This window comes from Chroicocephalus ridibundus, chromosome Z (assembly GCF_963924245.1).
Source record: "Chroicocephalus ridibundus chromosome Z, bChrRid1.1, whole genome shotgun sequence".
NCBI lineage: Eukaryota > Metazoa > Chordata > Aves > Charadriiformes > Laridae > Chroicocephalus > Chroicocephalus ridibundus.
In genome coordinates this window covers 55618731-55633867 of record NC_086316.1, presented here as the reverse complement: position 1 = coordinate 55633867, position 15137 = coordinate 55618731, and positions in this window count along the sequence as shown.

Below are 15137 nucleotides of genomic sequence, written 5' to 3'. Positions count from 1 at the left end.
TAGTGTAAGGTCAATTGAACTATACTACACCTATTCTTCTATGATTTTGTTGTGCTGGGTCTGTTGTGGCTCTAGCTACAAATACCAGTGTTGTGGTTTGCGCTGGGCTGGCCACTAAAATGAATGACAGACACTCCCTTTTATTTCTCTCCCCTTCAGAGTAGGGAGAGCATCTCCTTTCAGCAAGAGAAGGATGAGAAAGAAAAGAGACTTATGAGTTTAAAAAAAGAAATTTAACTACTTTAATGAAAATATTAATAAAATAATAAAAAGAAAATAATGAAATATATACCGTATATACAAAACCCTACCGAGCTCCCAGGATGACAGTCACGTCACTGGCAAGCACTGGGGAAGTCCCAGACTGGACTCATCAGTGGATGGGGACTAGATTCCAGATCTGGATTCAGGAACCCACGGATCGGGATCAAAGACAGATGAACAGACACCTGTCCTGTCCACTCATCCCTGCAGGTGGGACCCCTCTAAGGTCTTCCACTTCCGACCCTCCAAGAGGGCAAATAACAAAGTTAACTGACTTTAGTTGTTATAGCAATAAGTGTAAGTATAACAAAGAGCCTCTCTGCATACCATTCCTTGGTATAATGATAAACAATCATGTCTTATCACTCTGGAAGTGGACAGTGTCTGAAAAACATGCTGTTAATTTCAGAGAGTTCAGTTAGTTAGAAGAGGCTTAGCTGAAAATCAAAATTACTTAAAAGAAAATGGGTTCTGTTTTACCTCAAACCAGGACATACCTGTTATGTAAATAACATTACATACAGCTATGAAAGTTTCATATATTTAAGCTTATAATCAGATACTGAAACAAAGCACAGAAACCTTGTGTGCAAGCAGTCATCAGAATAGCCATTAGTTAACAAAACAGAGTGCTTAATTGTCTCTCACAAATTGTTTTTAAAGTGGTCTGTCATGGTGGGCATAGTAATATGCTGTAAATAGAATGAATTGGCATGGCATGGCATGGCATGGAATGGAATGTTGGAAGGGACCTGTAACAATCATCTAGTACCACTGTCTGACTGCTTCTGAGCTGACCAAAAGTTAAAGCATGTTGTTAAGGGCATTTTCCAAATGCCTCTTAAACACTGACAGGCTTGGGGCATCAACCACCCATCTAAGAAGCCTGTTCCAATGTTCTGCCACCCTTTTGGTAAAGAATTGTTCCCTAGTATCTACTCTGAACCTCCACTGATGCGGCTTTGAGCTATTCCCACACGTCCTGTCACTGGAAGTACTGAGGCCATTACAATCATATTTCTATTTCAGACAAAGGCAATCCCCAATTTAATTTGCACAGCCACTGGAGTGTTAATATACCATGGCCCTGACAGAGGAACCTCCCTCCTCCTGACCATCAGCTAAAAACATGTATCCTGCAAACATGAGGTCTGCAAGCTCAGCTAATGCTGATGATAATTCAAGCAACTGCAAACTTTACTCTAATTCATGCGCAGTGCTTCCTGGGCTTTTCTTAGCTTTTAGTTCTGTTCAAGTTGTAGCCTTATAGCCCAGTAAATGTGGCATGCAATTGCTTCTAATAGGACACAGACTTTGTGTTAAGCAAACAACACGAGCCTTAGGGCTTGCCTGGATTTATTTTGGCCTGTCAGAAGTTCTGCTTTTGTTTGTTTTGTTCTATGACCAATTATCTAACTCTTTTGGTAATTAACTAGTATTAAGGAGTAGGTGACTATTACTTATTATTGTATTATATTTTTTCTAGGTGCCTGTTACCTATTATTGTATTATACTTTATCTTTTGCTTAGCACTGCACCGCTGTGTTGCAGTGCCTACTGTTACACTCAAGTTGCAGCCTACTGTAACAAACCCTATAACAGAACACAGCATTGAAGGCTAGAGAACTCGGATGACAGACGAGGCCTCGGCACAGAATGACAGTGGCGTCCTTATCTATTACTGGTCATTAAAGGAGTGCAGTCTCGGGAGCTGGGTAAAAGCAGCCTTAGTGGTAACAGAACAAAGAACACGTACCCAACATATGTAAAACATGTCTTACAGTAAATTTTTATCTACTCTGGACTTGCAGTCTGATGAAGAAGGAGCAATGTGTAAAATACGTTAACAAGCATATAAAAGTGATACCAAACAGATCCTAGAGTGAGGAGAAAGAAATCAGCAGCGCTATTTCACTCCTGATAGCAAGGAGGAGGAAGAAACCCCACCATCAATATCATGCTCCTCTCAGTGACAGACTCAAGATTCAGCTCCCAAACTGAAGCCATTAATGTTTCATACTCGGAGGGTCAGTGGAAGGGTTAGCATCCAACCAAAGAAAGGGGCAGATACTAGGAAGTTTGCTTATATCAGTTTTATCTGTACATAGTCTGAACTGTAAGTGGTGGTATACGTTTAAATGGACTAATATTAATTCTTGATTAAGAATTTACTTGGACTATTAAGATTTTACTTAAACTATTAAGATTTTACTTAGACTAACAGTAGATTCTTGGCTTTGAATATAAGGTATGTTCTTTGGCTTGTAACTGCAGAATTTGTGCAACTAAATGCAGGAGATTCAAACTGGTCTGTAACTTGGGTACCACAAATTGATAATAAAATACCTACACATACATAAAGACATAAAAACTCATGACCTGTCCCAGGAAAATTCATCTTTCAAAAGACAGCTTAGAAAAATGGAATTGGTAATAACACTATCCCTTGCCATCCTAATATATCGTAGATCTTTTTTGTTAAAAAAGTGAACTTTGTCTACATCTTTGAAAGAAATTAAATAAGCCCTTGTTTTTGGAAGCCGGTTCTAGTAACTGACTAAGTGGGGATCCAGAATTAGCTGTTTGAGCTGTATGTATTATCTGAAAAACAGAATTCAAGATTTTCCTTACTGTTTCTGTCCCTCTACATGTAGACAGATACAAACTTTCCACACTGAATTTAAATAGCTCCCTATTTATCATGCTGGCTGTTTTGGCTGTCCTTCTTAGGCATCTAATTTTAGCACATGATGCGCAGCTAGCTTAAATGCTTCACTCAGAGGTCTACATTCAACTCCAGAAGCGCTAGATATTGCATTACTGTGATGTTACTTCCACTTACCCTACCCATCGTTACAAAGGTCTAGCTGTTTAAACAGAGAGGTTTGTGCTGTTCAGTGCTTCCTGAACTATTGGCACAAGAAAGCCCTCCAACTTTCTCATAGGCTCCTGGGATAGACACAAAGGACAAGAATGTTCTGCATTTTCTGTGTAATGAGGACCAAATGTGAATCACTTAGAAATGCCTTGCATATTGCTGGTTTGGGTTGTGCATAGTTTATGAATCTCTTCTCTCATGGATAGTCAGGAACAGAAATATTTCTAAAAAGATAAACTCTATTTCCACTAAAAACTAATTGATAAAATTATAAAGCATTTCAAGAGCTGAAATAGTCATCTTCTTTACAACTTCATAATCTGTTAGGTTTTAGATTACCAGTATTTGTAGCTAAAGCCAAAACGGACCCAGTCCTGTACTTGGCTAGGGACACAAAGTATAATAAGAAGGTCTTCTACAGATATGTCAGGCAGAAAATTAAGGTGAAAGAAAGTTCAGTCCCCCTGATGAACAGGACTGGCAAACTGGTAACAACAGACGAAGTGAAGTCTGAGGTACTCAACTTTTTTACCTCAGTCTTCACTGGTAATCTCTCTTCCCACACCTCTCAAGTGGATAGACTGCAAGGCAGCAACTGGAGGAGCAAAGTCTGTCCCACTGTAAGAGAAGATCAGGTTTGTGACCACTTAAGGAAACGGAACATACATAAGTCTTTGGAACCTGTCATGATGCATCCCAGAGTCCTGAGGGAATTGATTGCTGAGCCACGCTCCATGATATTTGAAAAGTCATGGTAGTCCGGTGAAGTCCCCAGTGACTAGGAAAAGGGAAAAATTGCACCCATTTTTAAAAAGGGTAGAAAGGAGGACCCTGGGAACTACTGACCTGTAGCTTCACCTCTGTGCCTGGGAAGATCATGGAACAGATCCTTCTGGAAGCTATGTTAAGGCACATGAATGACAGGGAGGTGGACTCGAGAAAGCCAGCATGACTTCACTAAGGACAAGTCTTGCCTGACTAACCTAGTGGCCTTCTATGATGGAGTGACAAGGGAAAAGCCACAGATGTCGTCTGTCTGGACTTCTCTAAGGTCTTTGGCATGGTCCCCTGCAACATCCTTTTCTCTAAACTGGGGAGATACGGATTTGGTAGTTCAGTGGATAAGGAATTGTCTGGATGGTTGCATCCAGAGAGCAGTGGTCAACAACTCAGTGTCCAGATGGAGATCAGTGACAAGTGGTGTCCCTCAGGGGTCCATATTGGGATCAGTACTGTTTAATATCTTCATCAACGACACAGACAGTGGGATCAAGTGCACCCTCAACAAGTTTGCAGATGACACCAAGCTGAGTGGTGTGGTTGACAAGCCTGAGGGATGGGATGCCATTCAGAGGGACCTGGACAAATTCAAGAAGTGGACCCGTGTGAACCTCATGAGGTTTAACAACATTAAGTGCAGGGTCCTACACCTGGGTCAGGGCAACCCCTCGTATCAATACAGGCTGGGGGATGAAGGGATTGAGAGCAGCCCTGTCGAGAAGGACTTGGGGGTACTGGTGGATGAAAAGCTGCACATGAGCCAGCAATGTGTGCTCACAGCCCAGAAAGCCAACTGTATCCTGGGCTACATAAAAAGAAGTGTGGCCAGCTTCGAGATGTTCGAGGGAGGTGATTCTGTCCCCTTTACTCCACTCCACTCCCACCTGGAGTACTGCGTCCAGCTCTGGAGTCCTCAGTACAAGAAAGACATGGACCGGTTGAAGCAGTTCCAGAGGAGGGACACAAAAATGATCAGAGGGATGGATCATGTCTCCAATGAGGACAGGCTGGGAGAGCTGGTGTTGTTCAGTGTGGAAAAGAGAAGGTTCTGGGGAGACCTTATTGCAGCTTTTCAATCCTTAAAGGGGGCTTATAGGAAAGATGGGGACAAACTTTTTAGCTGGGCCTGTAGCAACAGGACACTGGGTAGTGGTTTTAAACTACATGAGGGTAGATTCAGGCTAGATGTAAGGAAGAAATTTTTTACAATGAGGCTAGTGAAACATTGCAACAGGTTGCCCAGAGAGGTGGTAGATGCTCCATTCCTGGAAACATTCAAGGTCAGGTTGGACGGGGCTCTGCACAAGCTGATCTAGTGTAAGATGTCCCTGCACATTGCAGGGGGGTTGGACTAGATGACCTTTAAAGGTCCCTTCCAACCCAAACCATTCGACAATTTTATGGTTCTACAAAAACATGCAAGAATAGGCATACTGTAGTTCAACTGACCTTACATTACTGACATATTTGCAGCACTTAGTCTTTTTTAGTACACATTCTCTTCATTTTGATTGCTGTTTATCTCCTTATACTGAAGCAATACACAGCAGTGACAAACTGATTATGAAAGACATTCTAGTTCCTTTGCTAACTTATATTTTCTGGACCTTATGCTGCTGAGAAAAAAACCGTGGTATACACAGTTTCAGCTTTGACTTACTTTTCTCTCTGACATTTAATTAATAATCTGACCACCATATAAAGACTAATACACCCTTATAAATTAATACATTTTCAGCAGATCAAACTTGGTATGTTTTATTATGCAAGTAAAAACCAGCTGTACTTACAAAAAAAGATTTGGCAAGCATGTGTTCCCTAATGAGGACTAATTGCTTCAGCTTTCATAAATATATATTTTTGTAATTAAGATATAATTACCTGAATGTTTTTCCTTTTTGCACTTTTTACTTTTTTAAGCTGAAAGACAAATAGTATTAAATCATCAGTGCTTGATTTTGTATGCTTGTTCCTTGGCAAACTGGTAAAATGTTGAAAGCACTGTTTGAAAGCTCCCAATTTCATCCTTGCTTTTTGATGGGGCCAAGCAAGTCCAGCTTTTTTTTCCGTATAGCAGTAATTTTCAGGGGTGAGGATATGCACTAACATAATTGGAAAACCAGAACCTTCAGTCACAGAATCACAAAATCACAGAATGGTAGGGGTTGGAAGGGACCTCTGGAGATCATCTAGTCCAACCCCCCTGCCAGAGCAGGGTCGTCTTAGAGCAGGTTGCACAGGATTGCGTCCAGGCGGGTTTTGAATGTCTGCAGAGTTGGAGACTCCACCACCTCTCTGGGCAGCCTGTTCCTGTGCTTTGCCACACTAAAAGTAAAGAAGTTCCTCCTCATGTTTCGGTGGAACTTCCTGTGTTCAAGTTTGTGCCTGTTACCCCTTGTCCTGTTGCCGGGCACCACCGAAAAGAGCCTGGCCCCATCCTCCTGACACCCACCCTTGAAGTATTTATAAGCATGGATAAGATCCCCCCTCAGTTATCTTTTTTCCAGACTGAAGAGACCCAAATCCCTCAGCCTTTCTTCATAAGAGAGGTGCTCCAGTCCCCTAATCATCTTCGTAGCCCTTCATAGTCCTAGGTTAACAGACACACAAGAAGGAACTGAAAGCAGTAAAATGAGGTTAGAATTTCAGTTTGGAAAGAGAGCAGCAAAGGGTGATGTTCTACAGTAAAAGCGGGGTCTGCATGGGTGAAAGGCTGGATCAGGCTGGAAGCTGACTCTGCTGGGCAAGGTTTTCAGGGAGGATTAGCAGGCATTGCTGAGCTACTGAAAAACCTAGAATTAGACCGATGTGATCCATACTAATATTGGCTCCTTACGTATTTATAAATTATTGAAACATGTCATTAGGCCTAGGTTTAGACCTGAAAGTAGTTTCCCGGCATGCGCTATTGCTAGTGTTTGCACTTGCAGTTTGATGTATTAGGATTATAGTTATATTAATCTAGAAAGAAAGTTTAGGATGAGCAAGGATCAGTGCTGTCTTATTTTGAACTGTTACAAGTGTTAGTGTTAATGTTGTTGTTTTGGCTGACCAGACCCGGTTGACCTACAGTCATGTCTGGATCCACTTGCTGAATTGGCTTAAACATGGTGCCAACTGGAATTTGAAGTTGACAAGGTAGGGTTATGTTGAAATCATGGGACAGCTTCACTGACAACTTCATAGAGAAACGGTGGTATCTTCGGTAGTAAGGCTCCAACCAATCTGAAGATTTTTAAAGGAAAAGTGGCACTTCAAATTCAAACTGGAAATGAAACAGAAGTCAGTGGGAATAGTGACTTTCTAGTGAGAAGTGTTTTGCCAAAAAGAAATGATGGGATTCTGGGTCCAGCTAAATTTTCTGGACTAATCTACAGCTAGCTCATCCAGTTGGATGTAGCAAAGCCATCAGTCATGCAACTACCTTCCATATAAAATTATCTCACATCTCTTGGCAAGGTACAGACATTAAAAAACCATACAGAATACTATTGCTGTATGATTAAAAATAAAGACCTCCCTGTTATGGTTTGAAGAACACACAATAATTAATTGTCATTTAGACAATTATTCTATCACCTGATGACCCCTCCCCACCCAGGAAGGGGAACAGGGAAAAGACAAGGAAACCCGAGGGTTGAAATATAAACACAGTTAATAGATTAATACTAGCATCCTCACAGGGAAGCTTAGGAAGAGTGGGCTTGATGAATGGACAGTAAGGTGGATAGACAACTGGTTGAAAGACAGAGCTCAGAGGGTCGTGATTAGGGGCACAGAGTCTAGTTGGAGGTCAGTGACGAGTGGTGCTCCCCAGGGCTCAGTACTGGGTCCAGTCCTCTTCAACATATTCATCAATGACCTGGATGAGGGGATAGAGTGCACCCTCAGCTAGATCGCCAATGACACAAAGCTGGGGGGGTGGCTGACACACCGGAAGGCTGTGCCACCATACAGCGAGACCTGGACAGGTTGGAGATCTGGGCAAAGAGGAACCCTATGAAATTCAACAAGCGCAAGTGTAGGGTGCTGCACCTGGGGAGGAATAACCCCATGCACCTGTACAAGTTGGGGGCTGACCTGCTGGAGAGCAGCTCTGTGGAAAGAGACCTGGGAGTCCTGGTGGACAACAGGATGACCATGAGCCAGCAATGTGCCCTTGTGGCCAAAAAGGCCAATGGCATCCTGGGGTGCACCAAGAAGAGTGTGGCCAGCAGGTGGAGGGAGGTCATCCTCCCCCGCTACTCTGCCCTGGTGAGGCCGCACCTGGAGTACTGTGTCCAGTTCTGGGCTCCCCGGTTCAAGAGGGACAGGGAACTGCTGGAGAGGGTGCAGCAAAGGGCTACCAAGATGATTAGGGGACTGGAGCACCTCTCTTATGAAGAAAGGCTGAGGGATTTGGGTCTCTTCAGTCTGGAAAAAAGATAACTGAGGGGGTATCTTATCAACACTTATAAATACTCAAAGGGTGGGTGTCAGGAGGATGGGGCCAGGATCTTTTCGGTGGTGCCCAGCAACAGGACAAGGGGTAACAGGCACAAACTTGAACACAGGAAGTTCCACCGAAACATGAGGAGGAACTTCTTTACTTTGAGGGTGGCAGAGCACTGGAACAGGCTGCCCAGAGAGGTGGTGGAGTCTCCAACTCTGCAGACATTCAAAACCCGCCTGGACGCGATTCTGTGTAACCTGCTCTAAGATGACCCTGCTCTGGCAGGGGGGTTGGACTAGATGATCTCCAGAGGTCCCTTCCAACCCTATGATTCTATGATTCTAAACAATTAACATTAATAATACTAAAGAACTGATGTTACTCCCAACAACAATATAAAATACAGGAGGATTTTACTCAGCCAATTATATCAGCAGGAAGCTGTGCACTCCCAGCAGTGGACAGTAAATGTCAGACACTACGAGCCCTGCAGCTTCGGGAGGAAGGGAAGGGCTCAGGGATCTGGCACCAGGGCAAGGAGTTCTCAGGATCGCAGCCATCACAGAAGAGAAGCAGCTCCTCAGCAAACTTTCTAATTTATACTGAATTATATATCTTATCATATCATATATTATATCATATTCATGATATGAAATAATCCTGTTGCCCAGCCTGTGTCAAGTGCCGGGGTGTTACTCCTCCTCATCCCTGCACATGGCAAGGCTCAAAAAGAACAAGACCTTGAAGTCTGCATACCACAGCTGGCTATAAAGTAAGTATTTTCAGAAATTCAGACACTAGAGTCTTCTAAAAATGCAGTTTTCCCTAGCATTAGAAAACACCTTACTGAAAAATTACTGAAAGAGAAATTAATCCTATGTCGCTCAAACCGGGACACTCCTTTTACCACTCAATTTATGCTCACTAGAAACCAATTTTTAGGTGCTAACCTAAAAGTCGTTCAAAATTTTCTGAAGTTTTAATTTGTCCTTGTGGACCACTGTACCCAAATTCACATGGTTATTATTTGCTCATTTTGCTCACCTGTGGTGTTTAGCCCTGAAGAAGTCCAGTCTTCTAAGACAGGTTCTCTATTCTGTAGATTATCCTAGAAGCAGTACCTATTCCTAGTTAAAGTAAGCTGTCCTAACAACAATGCTGAACAGTATTTTAGATGAAGTTTCATATGAGGTTTGTATAAATGGGGTCCCCATTTGAGTCCTGTTACATATATGGAAAAATAGCTCTAGGAGAAAAAGATAAGATTCCTGTGGTAAAAATATGCCTTCCCAAACTTTGGAAACTCTTTCTGAGGACTGTGAGTGACAAGGCTTCCACACATCTTTTTTGCTTAACGTAACCACTGAAAAGATTATTTTCCAAGTTGTTTCTTTAAAAGTTACCTGCAAAACTGGTGAAGTACACTTTTCTCTGCATTACTGGGAGTGCAGAAGAATGCAGGGGTTCCCTGTTACATGGATAAAACAGTAATTGTACACGAAGACTTACACCAAATTGCTTACACCAAATAAATTCTTAAACTTTATTGAAAAATAACATCAGCATTGGATATCACAACACCCAGATAATTACATTTACCTTGATGTTTGTACTATTAGCCTGTTTTTGTAGGTTTATTATTTTGCAGTAAAAATACTCACTGTGATTATTTTTCATGTACTTTCAAAAAAGAAATATATTTTCACATTTCAACCAACCCACTAAATAAAATACAGTTCATCACAGAATGCTGAAGGTGAGATGAAATTTTTTATTGACTATACAGGAGTTGAATGGCATGCCTACAGATTCAGAAACACAAAGGAGATCATAAAAGGTTTTAGAGTGATCAGTTCCATTCAATTTTGCAGGATGTAGTTCACTATCTAAATGAAAGATTTGGAGTGATCTTTTAAAACAACTGGGAAACTGAAGCTGAAACCCCTGCAACTCTACATGTCCCATATATAATAATTCTAGCTGTGAAGTTCTTCTGCTTCATGAATCCAACCTTACTGAAATGAAAAGAGATGAACCACGGATTTGCCACTCCTGAAAATTCAATATGAATGCTCCATTGGTTTTCAAGGAGTAATTTTATCAAATTCTAAGTCAAGACAGGTTTGTAAATGCTCTACTGATTTTAAATGAGCTTTTCTACAAAGCTTGGTTCAGATGCAATACAATTTTTCATTTGCAATTAAGGGAAGATTTTTATCACAATAGCCTAATTTATGATTCCCTGGAAAAGTTCAAGTAAAACCAATGGAATAATTGATTATATATATATATACTTATATGAATTTTACGTGAGCTGCTCCCAGTTGCTAACACTCCAGATTCAGTTATGAAAAAACAACAGTGTCTCTTCTACTTGTGCAATGCCAACAACAGTGGCATGTACCCTGCTGGTACCACAGGATGCTCATCTGAACCAAAATATGTAGTAGAGAAATAAAAATTGGTTATGAGAATCATATGGGTTCAGACGGAAATAGAAAGATGGCATCATACAGAAAACTAATGTGGTTTTTTTTTTAATCCTGCAATTGAACAGTAGTTTACAGTAAAGTTCAAGTTTTAGTCACGTCAGGACTCTATTAATTGCTGTGATACTTGTTTATTTTGCTAGCCTGAGCTATCTCATAAGATCATCAGCTATAAATTCAAATAGCTTTAATTCTCACCAACAATAGAATGACATTATTTGGAAAAAAGGCAACTTATTTATCCTAACTCCAGGCATAACACAGTAAAGTCTATAGCTTCAGAAAAGGTTTCTGATTTTTCCTTTGTAAAATTTTATAACTTTGGAAAGTATTCTGTCACATTGAGAAAAATTTAAGAAAATATCATTAAGAAGCGTAAGAAAAAAATGTCACAAATCTAAAACCATGGACAGAAAACATACAGATGTCTAAGGAAACCCAAGGCTTTGGTGCTTTTCGTCCTAATTAAGCCAAGTTTTGAGGACTGAATATGACTTAAGAGAGTGCTGTGTTTACACCACTGTCTTTTACAGAGAAATACCCACATGCATAAAAGACAATGGTACTGTGGAAAGCATTAAATGGCCTCCATATACTTCATCCTTTCCTATCCTTTCAAAAATAATAGAGGCTCAAACTTAGAGGGTCTTCTAGTTCTGAGTCACAGAAAGAAAGGTCAACAGGACATAAACTAGATATGACTCTCTACTTCTACATAACAAAATGTCCATATTTTTGACCAGATCTGCTCTAGATTTTTTAACTTCTATGCTTACACGATTAGTTGTGAGTTCATCCTTAATACCTAAAAACTCCCAGTTGAGCAACTAAGCATTAGTAGCATTACTCAGCATTTAAATTTCTCAAGCAGTTATTAAATAATTTAACATTTATCTGCCTTGCTATAGAAGACTGATTTTATCATACATATTAAATATTTCTCTGTATTATAACTATAAACTATAGAACTATAAATACAACATTCAACACCACAGCTTTGCTTTTAGGTTAATCATCTTCTTAGAAGAATGCATGTAGAGAATGCAATACATTTAGATCTGAAAACAATATCACAGGATTTATAAATAAAAACTTGAAAGAAAATCTAATGTCTCGTTACTCATTTCAGTAATGTAGGCTTTGAAACACAATTATAATACGATAATTCTTGATAAAATCACTGCACTTCCATTAAAAAATCAACCGCTCTTACATGTTGCAATATATCATAATGATACCTAAATTGAAATGAACAATTCAAACTAAGAAAAAAATCTCAAATCATATTCAGAGAAGAGGCTGTAATCTCATGAAGTGTTACTTTTCACTGAAAAATTACTAACATCTGAAATAATTAAGGATGACAACCTTACCAATATGAATTACCTACCTTTTAAAAGACAAAAGCATATACTAAGATAAATTAGTTCTTAAAGCAGCTTTGCTAGAATGAGCAGAATTACATGAGGAAACAATGCGGACTTGGCTCTGGTTGAGGATTATCAGAATGATGCAGTATCCTTATAGTTACTTCTTTTTACCTTTTTCACAGTAGAAATTGTGTAAAATTCTATGAGTATGGATTATATAAAGTATAATTTAAGGCTTACTTTATTTCGCTGAGCTTTAAGTACTTCACTCCGTGAATGGGTACAACGTATTAAAGAAACAGGAAGCATCTGCTCCAGGCTGTACGATCCTGAGGACATAGACTTTTCTCACTGTGAATAAAAATAGACTCCTGTTATTTCTTAGTCAGGGCAAAACACACACTGCTCTGGGGCCCTGAACACTTAACCTGCTTAGGGTAAGTCTCTTCTCATTCCAGCTGCCATAGAACCAACACTTTCTAATGACTTAACCCTTCTGAGAGAAGAAACAGTGCTACATATATGACATTTAATAATACAGAGTTGTTAGCAGTTCTGTTCCTATCATAATCAAATAACAAAATTTATGTTATGAATTCTTACTGTCACAACTTTGCTGTCTTTCATAACTCCCCTTACACAACGGAAAGAACAGTCAGCTGTTCAGAACAGGGTACCATCCTTACGCATGCTAGCTGCATTATCCACAACTAACTATATTGCATTTGCTTTTGCTGTCTTCATCAAGTCTAAATGAGGTTAATTGAGTCAGCCGGTCTGGTTTTCTCTCCCAACGTGTTTATGCTGGAATAGTCACATTGACTTTATGAGAGTTAAGTGACACATTTCTACTAAATTCAGTTGATGGACAATTTCAATTTCCTTCTTCTCTTCCTCTTCCCTGGAAGGTACATCAGCATATCTGAGCAAAACAGTACTGAACAATCACAGAGGTTATTACATTGCCTACAAGTCATTAAAAGGCTCTCAGGTGTAAAGCTCACTAGAAAAGTAAGCCTGTAAAAAGATTTCCTGTCTTTTCCTTTCTGGCTTGCTGTTCCTCTTGCACGGCTCCTCCTTGAAACTCAGTGACATGCGTTTCCCTCTTCTGCTGGCTTCTCTATGCTTCCTTCGCTTTCTATTATGCTTCTGTTCTTCCACCCCTTCCTCATGTTTCCTACACATTTGTCTCTTTGTCAAGCTCATCTCTGGCTTCTGTTTATCCCCATGACTTTATTCACGTTAAGGCCATTCAATCAAGAGGTCTCCTGCTGACAAATATAAAATATGTAAGCCAATCTCCAGAATTTTTAAGAATTCAGACAGAATTTCAAATACCAGAACAAACATAAACCCAAGCAACTAATTATATTTATTTACATCCTAAAGCAACCTATACATGGAAAATTATGAAAATGCCTACACATACAAAAGCCCCATTCTAATAGCTCCCATATTTCACCCTATAATTTTAAACCTTTGATTATTTTATCTCACAAAAAAATCCCAAATTTGCATTATGGTTTACTTTTGAACATTTAATCGTAAAAAAAATCTCTTAACTTCAAAACAAACTCACACTAACTGTTACGTCAGTCTCAAATAATTTTTCATTTAATTTCTCATTCTTGTTCTATAGTTTTCCTCTAAGAAAACTAGCATTGTCTTACCTCCTAAAATCTCATTTCAAATTTTCCTTTTCTGTGCATCTTCATCCTTTTTTTGTCGCTAATTTCTGGTTTTGTCTCCAATTAGATCTTTGCACTTTCCTCACTATTCCTATGCTTTACTTTCATGAGTTCTTGACTCCTTTCCTCTCTGTCCTGCTCTTTCTAGTAATTTTTTTGCTGCAGTCTCCTCAGTCCACCATGCATACTATGCTACTCCATCAGCTTCTCCTTTAGCGTTACCTAATTTCCTCATTAGCATAACCATATCCCAAAGAGGACGTTATTGCCTTCTAAATATCTAGCTTTCTTTTCCTTTTCCCCTCAATAACTGCCCCTTCTCACATCCTCTTTCAGACTCCAGGTCAAGAAATTTTACACACTTTTCTTCGCTTTATATTCTAGTCTCCAGACCATGCTGCCACCTAGGCAGTGTGCCAGTCCATACTGCCACATGCCATCTAGAATCACTCCGTAGCAAAGTACTCTTCCTAATCAGTAACTCCTGTGCCAGCGACCTGGCCTGCTTTTCTGCTTTTTGTAACAAACTGATCCTCTTTCATTTTCTTTCTCCATACTGAAGAACGTTTTCTGTTCTAGGAAGTCCATCCTGCACTTTCCATCAAGTCTCCCTAGCACAAACTGATGCTACCTCCCTAATGTGGTAAAACATATCCCATTTCAGAATTCTTTAGATCTTTTTTCCCCGTTGCAAGAGACATTTACTGCTTGCTTCAACAGAAAGGCTGTATTCTGCAAATAGGATTATAATGAGACTCTGTTCCTTCTAACGTAGAGGTGGAGCATAACTAAGATGAAGCTGAAGACAGCTTGATTTATCCCTTTTTTCCAATATGACTATTAAACCCCATTCTTACTGTACTCCTCTGTGTTAAATCACACAATGGTAGGGGTTGGAAGGGGCCTTCGGATATCACCTAGTCCAACCTCCCTGCCAAAGCAGCTTCACCTAGAGCAGGTTGCACAGCAATGCATCCAGGTGACTTTTGAGTATCTCCAGAGAAGGAGACTCCACAACCTCTCTGGGCAGCCTGTTCCAGTGCTCTGTCACCCTCAAAGTAAAGAAGTTTTTCCTCACATTGAGATGGATTTTCCTGTGTTCCAGCTTGGGCCTGCAGCCCCTTGTCCTGTCGCCAGGCTCCACTGAAAAGAGTCTGGCCCCATCCTCTTGGCACCCGCCCTTTAGATATTGATAAGCATTGATGAGATCCCCTCTCAGTCTTCTCTTCTCCAGGC